This window comes from Mustela putorius, unplaced genomic scaffold, assembly GCF_011764305.1.
Source record: "Mustela putorius furo isolate JIRA1106 unplaced genomic scaffold, ASM1176430v1.1 tig00003896_pilon_pilon_pilon, whole genome shotgun sequence".
In the NCBI taxonomy this organism is placed as follows: Eukaryota; Metazoa; Chordata; class Mammalia; order Carnivora; family Mustelidae; genus Mustela; species Mustela putorius.
In genome coordinates, this window is record NW_025422045.1 from 10,373,428 (window position 1) to 10,386,445 (window position 13,018).

At 45.6% G+C, this 13,018-nt stretch overlaps 1 long non-coding RNA gene across 1 annotated transcript in view; it reads left to right on the plus strand.

The window, feature by feature from the left end:
- The window catches only part of LOC101678268, a 48,002-nt gene extending 36,956 nt beyond the window's left edge, over positions 1–11,046 (plus strand). The window contains exon 4 of the long non-coding RNA XR_199902.3: positions 5,784–11,046. This is a non-coding gene — a long non-coding RNA (uncharacterized LOC101678268). The remainder of the gene's footprint in view (positions 1–5,783) is intronic.
- The last annotated feature ends 1,972 nt before the right edge of the window (positions 11,047–13,018 follow it).

Genomic DNA, 13,018 nt, shown 5'->3' on the forward strand with positions numbered 1-13,018 from the left:
TACTCCTACTTCTAGGGCTGTCGTGAGGATTAAATGGGCCCATTCATTAGTGAGAGCACCTAGTAAGCATTGGCAAGAGATAGAATTATCATTTTTATTGTCTTTATCCCTCATACAGACACAGAGCAGTGTGTTAGCAAGGTCTGTGCTGGGAGTGGGATACAGACCTTCATAAGATAAGGGCCTGCCTTCAAGGAGCTGAGTGCCCAGGGACACAGAGAGTAAGAAGCTGAAGCAGCCCTGCCCAGGGGCACTGCTCATGCTGCAGCACACAGATAGATGTCCTAGCGGTGGGGTGACCTCCATGGGTGGCTGTGGCCTGGGCACTTGGGAGAAGGCAGCACTCCCCGTCCTGCCACCCTCCCCACCCCCGCCCCAGCCCTACTGCCTGCTGAACACCTCTCATTTTCTGCTTTCTGCTGTGTTCTGGAGCCTTAGAGAATCAAAACCAGAATCAAACTTCAGATTCCAGATTCAGTGCTCCCCCTAAGAAGCCATAAAGCAAAGATCCTGTCTCCTGCTTCCTGCTGGTGCCCCTTCCAACCCAGAACATCAGAGCAGAGGGAACCCCACACATATCAAGTTGACTCTATGCTCCGGATAGCCAAGGAGTCTGAGGTCTGGCTGGGAAGGAGCTGGTGTGGACCCTGAAGGAATGAAGTTAGACCCAGCCGGGACCCAGGTCTCTTGCCTCTCAGACTGGGGCTCCCCGACCCTTCTCACAACCATCTCTCTATCACATGCTCCCTCTTTGTGCTGCAACTGAGGGGGTTGAGAGGCGGAAAGAGTAGAAGCCTTCTGGATGGGGCCCCCCCATTCTCCCCAGGAGCTCTTAGGCCTTACATTCATTGGATTTTTCCTTTTTGGTTTCCCAATTTTATCCTTTTTTAAAATTTAAAGTATCATTAATGTACAGTGTTATATTAGTTGCAGGTGTACAATATAGTGAATCAGCAATTCTGTACATCACCCGGTACTCTTCATGGTAAATGTACTCTTAGTCCCCTTCATCAATGTCGCCCTTCCCCTGCCCACCGACCCTCTGGCAACCACCTGTTTGTTCTTCATATTTGATTCTGTTTTTTCTTTCTTTTTTGTTTGTTTTGTTTCTTAAGTTCCACATAGGAGTGAAATCCTGTGGTGGTTATCTTTCTCCCACTAACTTAGCTCACTTAGCCTAATACTCTTATTCCATTCATGGCGAGGCAAATGGCAAGATTTCATTCTTTGTGATGGCTGAGTAATATTCCGTTGTATAGAGAGCACAGCTTCTTTATCCACTCATCAGCTGATGGACACGTGAGCTGCTTCCTTGTCCTGGCTATTCTGCATAAAGCTGCCGTAGACATAGGGGTGCATGTATCTTTTTGAACCTAATTATTATCCTTAAATCATCTTTTATCTTCCTCTCATTTTAGATTCTTACCACCTACCTCATTTTTTTCTTTCCCCATCTTCCTCTTTGAACTCCCTTTACCAGTCCTCCCATTTTTTGCACTTGAGCAATTCATTTATTATCATTCTCACTGTTTGAATTGAAGCCACTCTTGCAGTTGCTCCAAGGGAATCCCCCTCACTTAGACAGCTTTTTATTTCCCAGCTTCTGATATCTTGGCTTTTAAAATCCAATTGAAATTATTATCCATAAACTCACTATTCTCTCTTTTTAAAAAAGATTTATTTATTTGTTTATTTGACAGACAGAGATCACAAGTAGGCAGAGAGGCAGGCAGAGAGAGAGGAGAAAGCAGGCTCCCCGAGGAGCAGCGAGCCCAATGCAGGGCTTGATCCCAGGATCCTGGGATCATGACCTGAGCCAAAGGCGCAGGCCTTAACCCACTGAGCCACCCAGGCGCCCCTAAACTCACTATTTTCAACTCTTGTGTTCCTTTTTTTTTTTTTTTTTTCTCTTGTGTTCCTTTTAATAATCATTTAAAAAATTTTTTATCCTCTTAGTCTCATTCTAATTTTGACTTTTCTTTTTTTTTTTTTTTTTTGAGGATTTTATTTATTTATTTGACAGACAAAGACCACAAGTAGGCAGAGAGGCAGGCAGAGAGAGAGGGGGAAGCAGGCTCCCCGCTGAGCAGAGAGCCCAATGCGGAGCTCAATCCCAGCACCCCGGGATCATGACCTGAGCCAAAGGCAGAGGCTTTAACACATTGAGCCACCCAGGTATCCCAACTTTTTATAATTTTATTATCCTACCTTTATTATCTCTCTATTTATTTTTTCCTCCTCTTGCTCCCTCTTTGTAATCATCTTTACCTGGAATGGGTATTTATGCCAGGAAGCAAGATGAATGGGTGCGAGGGAATCAAAATGAAGAAGGGCCCTGTGCACACCTGGGGATGGTGGGATGCTTCAGCCGCCCACTGTGTTTGTGGTTATCAATCTGGCGTGCCCATTTAAGGAAGGGGCATTGCCTCCCTCAGTTAACTCAGTGTGGTCACAGGATGGGTTTGTTGGGATCAACTTGCCTCCTGGCCATTCATGTCAGTTGAGACTTAGGAAGAGATGCACCTCTTGGGGCGTCTGGGTGGTGAAGTCGGTTCAGTGACTGACTTTCGGTTTCAGTTCAGGTTGTGATCTTGGGGTTGTGAGATTGAGCCTCATGTCAGGCTCTGCACACTCAGTGTGGAGTCTGCTTGAGATTTCCTGATATCAGTCCCTCTTCCACTTCTTCCCCTTCCCTGAGCTCCATCCAAGCTCCCATCATCTCTCACCATAACCACTGCAACAGCCTCTGGACTACTCCATCTAAATTGGCACTGTCTCCAACTCCACACAGCAGCCACAGCGATTTTTCTTGGAGTAACATCTGACTGTATTATCATCCTGCTTAAAAGCCTCCAAGAACCTTGACAAAACAGGGGGAGGTTAGGAGAATCAGGACCGTGCTCTCTGCAGAACACAGACTAGTTGCCTAGGTGTATGGGCAGGGCTTACATTTAGTGAGCTAGGAACCCCCACCATCCTGAGCAGGACTTTTTGCCCAATAACCACCACCCTTCACCCCCTTCCCCCAGACTGGATCATCCTACTTCCTGTTTTGGTTTCCCCCATTGAGAAAACATGCTAATCCAGGGTTGTGGAGAAAGCATAGAGCACACTCTATTTCCAGCAATATGGCAGTTTGGGTCCTTTAGGTTAACTCTCAGGGTAGAAACAATTAGAAATGCTGAAAAAAGTGAAAAAAAAAAATCTTCTTAAAGACATTGAAGAACTGACAAGATAGTAAGGCCAAAATCTAATTGAAAGCCAGGGCTCTGAGAATGCTGCAGCTACTTGTCCCTTATGGACATTTGCTCAACCAGCAAACTTGAGCTTCAGTTTTGACATTGCCAAGGGTTTGGGAAAGTGAATCTAAAACCCAAGGCTCAGCAAGGATGGGGAGTCTAATAAGATGTCCTCCCTCATAAAGGTGGAACTCCAAAGGGAAACCCTCAGTGTATGTGTGAACCAGAAGAAAAACTGTCTGATTCCTTTCACACCCAGGGACTGCAAGAAAAGTTGCCTTCATTCTGAGGAGGGCAGGTGGGAAAAAGAGCTACTTATCACATGAATAGTCAGAATGACTGTAACCATGAACTCAATGTAAAGTAGTCTTGGACTGGTAATGCCTTTAAGCTACCTGGTAGAAGTAAACACAAATCTTTTCACCCCAGTTTTCAAAGAATGACCAAAAATAATTTTTTAAGGAAAATGAACAACTCAGACAAAAGAATAACCAAGTAGACAAGGAAGCAAGGCATTGGGAATGAGAACCTGAAGCAACAGCAGAAACAGATCAGCAAGATTTCAGATACTGGGTTTATCCGATACAGAATATAAAACAATGGTGCTTACTATTTAAAAGTAGTAAAAAGACAAGTATAATATCTGCAGGGAACAGGAACATGTTTAAAAAAAGAGATTTAACAGATTATAAAAAGAAGGGAATGTTACATTTAGAAAAGAAAAACTTAATTGAAATGAACATGCAGTGAATCTGTATAATAGCAGGTTAGACACAGCTGAAGAGAGAATCAGAGAACTGGATGAATGCAGCAAAGACAAAAAGGAGATGGGGACTATGAAAGAGAAGTTAAGAAATATGGGAGATAAAATGATAAGATCTAATCTATATCAAATCAGGGTTCCAAAAGGAGAAGCTTAAGAGAATGGGGCCAAGACAATAATTTAGGAAATAATGGCAAAGAATTTCCAGACCTAGAGAAAGGTATTGATCCATCATTTTGAGACACTTAATGAAAGGTTAAATAAATGAAGTTTAAATAAATAAAATAAATTAAAAGTTTAAATAAATAAATAAATGTAGATTCCTCCAAATGAAAATGGAGAACACCAAGGACAAGGGAAATATTTTTAAATCCACCAGAGAAGGAGGAAAACATGTTACAGTCTATTCAAAAGAAAAGTGTAGATTAGCATCTGACTTTTAACAGCAACTATGGGAACCAGAAGATAGGAGACTATTTTAGCACATCATCGATAAAAAAAACAACCATCAACTTAGAATTCTGTGGTCAGTAAAAGTATCTTTCAAGGATAAAATAAAATTAAGCTTTTTTTTAAATAAAAAAGAAGAAGAAAAAAAATTGCTGTTAGCAGAGACTTAGCAAAGGTGATGAATGGCAAGGTTGTATTAAAGGGAGAAAGATAGCTATCCTGGAATGAGGAATAAAATGTATAAACAGATGATGAGCAGAGAAGCCAGCAGCTATATATGTGGACAGAATTAACAGCTTTAACTAATTAATAGTGTTATTTGGGATTTTTAAAAAGATAGAATTTAACATTTGAAAATACCAACATATAGGGGTCAGATGGATTTAAAGTATTTTAACATGTTTGTATAGTCCAGGAGAATGTATCGATTAATGTTAGCTGTTGATCACTTTTGACTGCAAGTTGTTGTATTTTCTGGGTTAACTATTAAAAGAATAAAAACAGAGAACAGAGCTTTTGAACTAATTGAAGGAGCAATTCTGAGTGGTAAAAAACAGCAGCAGCAACATTCCATTAATACAAAAAATACAAGAAAGGAGAGCAAAAGAAACACAGTAAGGTGAAGGAATAGAAAGCACAAAGTAATGTAGCAAAATAAATCCAGATATTTCAGAAATTACATCAAATGTGAGCAGAGCAAATGTTCCAGTTTAAAAACGAGATTAGCGGACTGCATTTAAAACTACTAGAAAAACATCTAAAGTGCAAGGATCCATCCAAATGGATGAAATAAAACATGTCATACGAATATCAGAAGAAAGCAGGTATAGCTATATTTATGTCAAACAGCATAGTCTTTAAGGCAAAAAGAACTATTTAAGATAAGTATTCTGTACAACAACAAAAAAATGAATAAAATACAATTACCTGAAAACACGAGTGAAACTCAACACATAATGATGAGTGAAAGAAGCAAGACACCAAAGAATCATTTTGTATGATTCAATTGACACAAAGTTCCAAAAAAACCAGGAAAAACAACTACATAGTTTAGTGACTCATAATTGCTAGTAAATTATAAAGAAAGGCAAGGAATTAAAAATCACAGAAGTCAGAATAGTGGTTACATATTGGGAGGAAAGCAGTTGAAATCACAAGGGGCACACAGGTGTTCTGGGATGCTGATGAAGTTCTAGGTCTAGTAATCTGGGTGGCTCAGGGGCTCATTTTATAATTACCCTTCACACTGTGTATGTAGAATTAATGTATGTGTGCACGATTTGTTTCACAACTGAATAAAATTGGATACTGAGTTCTGGCCCCTTTTCCAGCATGTGCTGCCTGCCCCTGACTTCTTTGATATTCCTCTCTCCATGAGATGGAAACTACTTCTCCTCTCCTTGGATGTGGACTGGACTAAGTGCCTTCTTTCTTACAAGTAGAATAAAGTGGAAGTGATGACGTGTGATTTCAGAGACGAGGATGGAAAAGGCCCTGTAACTTCCTCATCGTTTGCTCTTGGATTGCTGCTCTGGGGGACGCCATGTTGTGAGGGCACTCAATCAGCCTCCGGTGCGGCCCTGAGACCTTCAGCCAACAGCTCAGTGAAAGGGCTTCCTTGGAAGAAGATCTTCCAGTTCTAGTCAAGATACTTAGATGACACTCAGCTCCTGCCAACGTCCTGACTGCAGCCTCACGAGAGACCATGACCCGGAACTGCGCAGATGAGCTGCTCGTGTCACACAGAAACTATGTGTCAACAAATGTCTTTTGTTTTAAGCTGCTGAGTTTGGGGCTAATCTGTTAAGCCCAAGAGATAACTAATACACGTCACTAATTGGCTGTTGGCCACGCTGCATTTCCTCTCTGGAATCCCTGTTTTCTCAACTGTGTAGCAGAGAACATTGTGAATAGAAAATATATATCATCTTGCATTAGAAAGGCCGATCAATTAAGGATTCTGAGACTGTACCTAACATCGAGATCATAGTGCAGCCATTGACTGGAGGGCAGCTCATTTACCATGTGTGTCTTCCCTAGACTAAAGGATCACTAAATCCATGGAGGGGGCATTATCTCAATCCCTCCCCACCACCCCTGCCAACTAGATAGAATTGTTTTGGAAGCCCAAGCTCCTTACACAGCAGTGACAGAAGCATCTGGTCTCCTAACACAGGTGCCTTGTCCTCCAAATCTTCATGTCCAAAATCACTCAACTAAGAAGTATTGGCCTGAGCTCTGGAGGTGAACTTGGGTTCAAATTTGTCACTTAAGATCTGTGTGAACATCAGTAACTCATTTTTAAAAGCCTCAGCTTCCTTCCCTGTATGATAGAGATTTCTCTAATGGTTGAATGAAACTCCATGGCAACTAATCAGTCAGTTTATCGGGAATCATTGTCCCATATACCATGAGCCCATCCTTGAGCTGGTGGTGTTTTGAGGGATGTGGAGAAGTATCCTAGTGCCCCTGACCTCAAGGAACTTGCTGTCTATTTGAGGAAACAGTGGCCACATACCATTATCAGAAAGCCTTTCCAGCGAGTACAAGAACAGTGCCTAATGGTCTGGAGAGACTGTCTATGCTCGGAGAGTCTTCCCAGTGTGCTTCCCTTGACCAGCAGCATCAGTCAGCATCCCCAGGGAACTCGTTAGAAATTGAGACCTATGGAACCAACTAGGAACTCAGACCTGCAAAGGAGTGGTGCCCAGTGGCCCATGTGGTAGCAAGCCCTCTCTCTCCAGGATTCTGATCATGCTCAGGTTTGAGAGCCCCTGCTCTAGGGAATCAAGATACAGAGGGACCAGGAGAGGCCTGATAGAGGATCTGGAATTTGAACCATAAGGCATGACTCAAATATGAAGAGGCAAAAGGAAGGGGGAAAGTGGCTTTGGGGACCGGCAACAGCATGAGCACAGGCGAGGAGATAGGACAACTTAGCCTGTGCTGGGCCTGGAGAGGAAGCCAGCTGCTGAAACAGGTACAGATGTTGGGAAGAGTAGAAGCTAGTGTCAGAGAGGTAGGGCCTCAAGTACCAAGAAGGAGGTCAGCCTTAGCGGGGCAGGCCATGGGAGCCATTGCAGGTTTTTGAGTGGGAGAGTGACAACAGTCTGGCACCTCTTTCAGACCCATGGGCCAGAGTCCTTCCCGAGGTTTCACTGGGCTCCCAAGGCAGCTGAAGGCCTACATGCATTAGCAGCCCCCGAAGGCAAGGAGAGCCTGCTAGGAGGTGAGGATGCTGTAAGGGAGAAAGCAGTTCTCCCTCCCACGGAGGACCTCTGAGCCCCAGCCTCACACGGGCCCTGTGCAGGTATTGAATTATGAATGGAGATTGCCCAGAAGTAATTGCAAACATTATTGCCCCCCCCCCCACCATATACATGTGTCCTCTGCAGGGCTGGGGCAATAGATTTTGTTGCTTTAACTCTCCAGGGTAGTTATAAATTAGAGCTCTCACTTTACAGTGGGGTAGGGATCCTGGGGAGAGGGAATTCCTCTTGAAAGCCCAAAAAGGGTCAGACCCCTCAACCGCGTGCCTTGGTTACCCTCAACTTTTCCTTCCATTTGATCTATTCCACCCTTCCCTATTAAATAACTAATTATTTAACATCTTTTAAAGCTTTGTTATATATTAGAACAGGCAGGACACAAATGAGTGCTTTTAATAATATAAAAGCCCATTAGCTTCATTTACTGTTAATGTTAAAATAAACATGAGGCAATTTAGATATACTATTCCAATTTCACGGAAACTTTGATGTTTTTCTTCTCTAGTCACATAATTAAGGGAAAAACTACTAATGATATTAAGTTTGTACAGTGTTAATGACAGAAACAGGCACAAGCTGAAATTGCAGCCATTAATATGAAAAAATAAAATATTTAACAGGGGAGATAGATGAGTGCAATTTTAATAAACCAAAATGAAGAAAATTAATTTTAGAAAGTTCCACCGTCTTTCACATGCTACCATTACACAAGCTGTCTAATAGATTATTTTTGTGGTCTGGATTATTTATCGATGGTCCGGAGGAATGCCCTGGTTTTTGCGTATTGTTTGGTGGATGACGAAGGTTTTGCCTTTATTTGTTTAATTCTTTCCCTTTTCCCTTTACTGTACTGCCAGTCCCCAGATGGAATCAGCTTTATTTACAGTGTGTGCTTTGACAGACGGAACATACCAACAGCCTGTAGGTGAGACAGAAGCGGGGCTATGATGTAACCTGCCGGAGGATTCTAGTAGTGACCGCCGACTGCCAGGGTCTGGGTGGTTACAAGGGCTGAAATGTTGGCTCACAGGTGACAGCTGGCTCCAGAAAGAGAAACCCCTGTGTCTGGTGGGGACAGCCACTGCTCTGTCTTCCACTTTTCTCTCTGGATCTGGATCTTGCCACTTACAGAGGATTGAAGAGTGTGTCCCCCAGATTCATTGAAAATAGGGTCTTTCATTACATTTTGTAATGAAAGTTACATAGGGTAGATGTGATGAAGGTTCAGGATTGAGATGAGATCATATGGGATTAGGGCAGGCCCTACATTGAATGAAAGTGTCTTCATGGAGACAGAAAAGACACACCAAGGCACAGAGAGGTGCAAGCCAGGACAGGTCAGAGGGATTGGAGCGAGGCTGGACATGCTGAGGAATGAGTGGGGTGAACAGAGTGGGAAGAGGCAAGGAAGGGGTGAGTGTGGCCATGCTGACACCTTGATTTTGGACTTCTGGCCTCTAGAACAAACAGCTGATGCCATAAGCCTCCAAACATGTGGTTATTTGTTACAGAAGCCCTAGGATCCCTGTACAGTGCTGAAGGACCACACCATGGAAATGAGCATCCCTGAGCTGTCTCAGGATGGGATGGGGGAATGGTCTAATCTGCAGGGAAGGGAATGGAATGTAGAAGCAGAGCAGAGGGAAAGGCAGTCCAGGCTGAGGGGATGTGGCCCCTGCAGCAAATACAGCGTGGGCTATGGGCTGTGGTAACAGAAAGGCATCGGGGTGAACTGACCCAGAGACACAGCGAGGTGTCCTGGGCCTTGAGGGTGGGCATGAGGTGGGGGGCACCAAGCCGGTGCCCTGAGCCAGGGAGGTGAGGCACAGAGGCTGGCTCTCCCGATGGGGCTCAGGGTGGCACTGGGTCTTGGGGGAGCCAGTGTAAAGCCCATGTGTCAGAACAGCGGCGTGTGAGCCGCTGACCAGTCAGGACAGCTCCCACTATTTGCTGTGTGTGAGGCAGGGAGACAGTTCTGGACCTTAGCCTCTTATCACCTTCACCAGGATCCAAGGAGGACGCTCCTCTTACTGTTCTTAACATCCCCATTTCATAGATGAGAAGATGGGGGCTGGGAGAGCTGGAAACTGGCCTAGAATGGCATATTGAGGGGGGAGTGGGAGTGGGGCTTCACCCCTGCCCCCATTTTCCCTCCCATCTCTTTGGCCGGAATTAGATCACATGATCACTCCTCAGCAACAGCATTGGGGAGGGGAGTGGGGTAAGTGATGAGTGTAGATCAAACAGGCTCCATCTCCCCGGGGCTGAGGCACCCTCGCTCCCAGGGCCAGGCAGAAGGGGATCAGCTGAACAAAAGGGAGGTTCTGCAAGCAAGGTGGGAAGAAGGGGAAAGGTCCCATCAGGGCTGTGTGCCCCACCGTCCAGCTGCCCCTCCAGCTGGAGACGCCCACGATTACAATTGCAGATCCGGGTGTTCAGTGCAGAGTGAGGGAATGTGCAGCAGGGCACTGTGGGGGCCCCGAGGGGAGAGCAGGAGCTCTGGAGGAGTTCAGGGGAAGATGGTGGGTGTGAGCTGAGCCTGGAGGATGAGGATGAACTTCCCAGATGAAAGACAGCCCGAGCAAAGGGGCAGGGGTAGTGAGGATATGCACAACTGGGAATGAGGTTGTCCATCCAGTGTGATCTGAGCATGGGAGCACAGGGGAGTGACAAGTGACAGGGCCTTTCTGGTCTGCAGGAATGGAGCAGGGAAGGCCTAGTCAGGTATGCAGAGGCCTGGGGTTTGTGATTACAGTGCCTGCTTCCAGAAGAAGGGCCCGCAGGAGATGCCTGCCATGGGTGTCAGAGAACTGCCGCTCCCAGCTCTAGTCCTAGTGGACCACTGACCCAGAGATGCGCTCCCTCCTTCCCTCCTCTTCTCTCCACACAGCCACTGCTTTTGTTAATATCACTGAACAGAAACCAAAGGAGTAAAACAATACAGGCCTGGCCCCAAGGAGCTCACAGTTTAGATTTCATTCTTTCTCTTTTTAAAATCTAAATACAGGTGATAATTTTTAATCATGGTAAAATACACATGAAACAGATCATTTTAACCAGTGAAGTGTGCATGTTGTGTAACCATCACCAGCATCAATCTCCAGAACCTTTCCAACTTCCCAAACTGAAACTCTGTCCCCATTCAACAGTAGCTACCGGTTCTCCCCTTCTCCCAGCTCCTGATATCCAACAGTATGCTTGCTGTATATGTATCAGATCTGCGTATCTGATTATTCTAGGTACTTCCTGTATGCGGAATCTTACTATATTTGTCCCTTCATGTCTGGCTGATTGGGCTTTATTCAGCATGATGCCTTCGAGGTCCATCCGTTTTGTAGCAGGGGTCAGAATTCCATTCCTTTTCAAGGCTGAACAATGTTCCGTTGTACATAGAGACCACGTTCTGTTTATCCATGATCCGTGGACGGATGTTTGGGTGGTTTCCACCTCACACTATCGTGAATACTGCTAGGAACACGCGTATACCCGTATCCATTTGAGACCCCGCTTTTGCTTCTTTTGTGTATATACCAGAGGTGGAGTTGTTGGATTAAATGGTAATCTAGGTTTAACTTCATTTTTATTTAAAGATTTTATTTAATTATTTATTTTAGAGAGGGTGAAGGGCAGGGGGAGAGGAGGGGGAGAATCTCAGGCAGACTCCCCACTGAGCACGGGGCCTGATGCGGGGCTTGATCCCATGACCCCGAGATCATGACCTGAGCCGAAAGCAGGAGGCAAGAGTCAGACGTTTGACTGACTGAGCTGCCTAGGCACCCCCTATGGTTAATTTTTTGAAGAACTGCTGTATTGTTTTCCAGGGTGGCCGTGCCATTTTACAGTCCTGCCCGTGGTGCACGAGGGTTCCAGTCTCTCCACCTCCTCCTTTGTTTTCCTGCTTTTTGATAATAGCTGTCCTGATGGGGTGAGGTCACCTAGCTCAGCTTTTGAGCCAAGGCAAATTCCTGTGAAAATTAACTAGCAGAATAAGAACACCGTAGAAGGCTCAACAACCATGAGGGAGAGTGGGGGACCTTGCAGACACTGGAAAAGACGGGTGTGTGAGGGGTGAAGGATGCCTCAGATCCAGGAGAAGGTGTCACCCTAGGGGGCAGGGACCTTTGGGGGTGGGTATCTGGCCTTGGTTGCTATCTGGGGGAGGGATACTGGGGCTGGGGGAGGGGAGACAGGTCATGGGTATTGTGGGCCAGTGGGGAGGGCCAGGCATTCACAGGTGGGCCCTGTCCCAACTGAATAACATACCCACCTCAAGCTTACCCAACTTGTACCCTCTCCATGGATCTCGCTGTCCTTGGCCCGTCCTACCCCTCTTCTTTCTCTTTCTCTTCCAATTATATTTCCAGTGCCTCGCCCAGAGTTTGCACACACCAGGACCTTAGTGAGTGTTGTTGTTGGTTTTTTTTTTTTAAGATTTATTTATTTGGGGGGGGGGACGGCAGAGGGAGATGGAGAGAGAATCTCAAGCAGACTCCCCACTGAGCGTGGAGCCCAGCACAGGACCGAGCCACAATCAAGAGTTGGCTTCTTAACCGACTAAACCACCCAGGCATCCCCTTAATGAATGTTTGTTAAAGGAAGAAAGAGAAGGTGGCTGGAAGCCCGGCTGTTAGCCCCCCCTCTGACAGACCAGGAAACTGAAAGTCAGGCTCGTTCCATAGAACTGCAGCCCTGGCTGGGTTTTCATGACGCTCAGTGCCCCAAACCATCTCCCTGACGCCCTCTGCCACTCCCTCCCTGGGCCATACTAGCTGTTTGTAGCTCCTTAAAAGGAACTCCATGCAGAGAGGACACAATGATTTTCCCCATGCCCAAACCTTATAGGAAATAATTACAGGAATTAATTAATTAACAGCAGGAAATAATTGAGTAAATTACTTTCACTTGCATGTATGGAACAGCTTGTTGGGGGGGACGCTGCGTGCATGTGAGGGTGTGGGAGAGTTAGAGGGAGGCCCCCAGCAGCCCGAACGGTGGGCACAGAGTCATGGGTCTGCTCCGCTCTGCCATTCATGAATCAGGGTCTTACCTGGAGAGGACTTCACCGAGTGTCACCGGGTGTCACTGGTGTCACTGAGGCATTTAAGCTGGACTGTGTAACCAGGTGGCTGCTGCATTCACCCAGACTGATCCGCAAGCCGGAAGGAAATGCGTTAACCAACAGAACTGTCTAGAAATCCAGCATAATGAACACCCCAAGGTGTCGTCTTACCAGCTTGTTGTTGCCTGCCTCTACTTGTCACCATTTACACTTTTCTTAAATTTCTTGTGTGGGCATG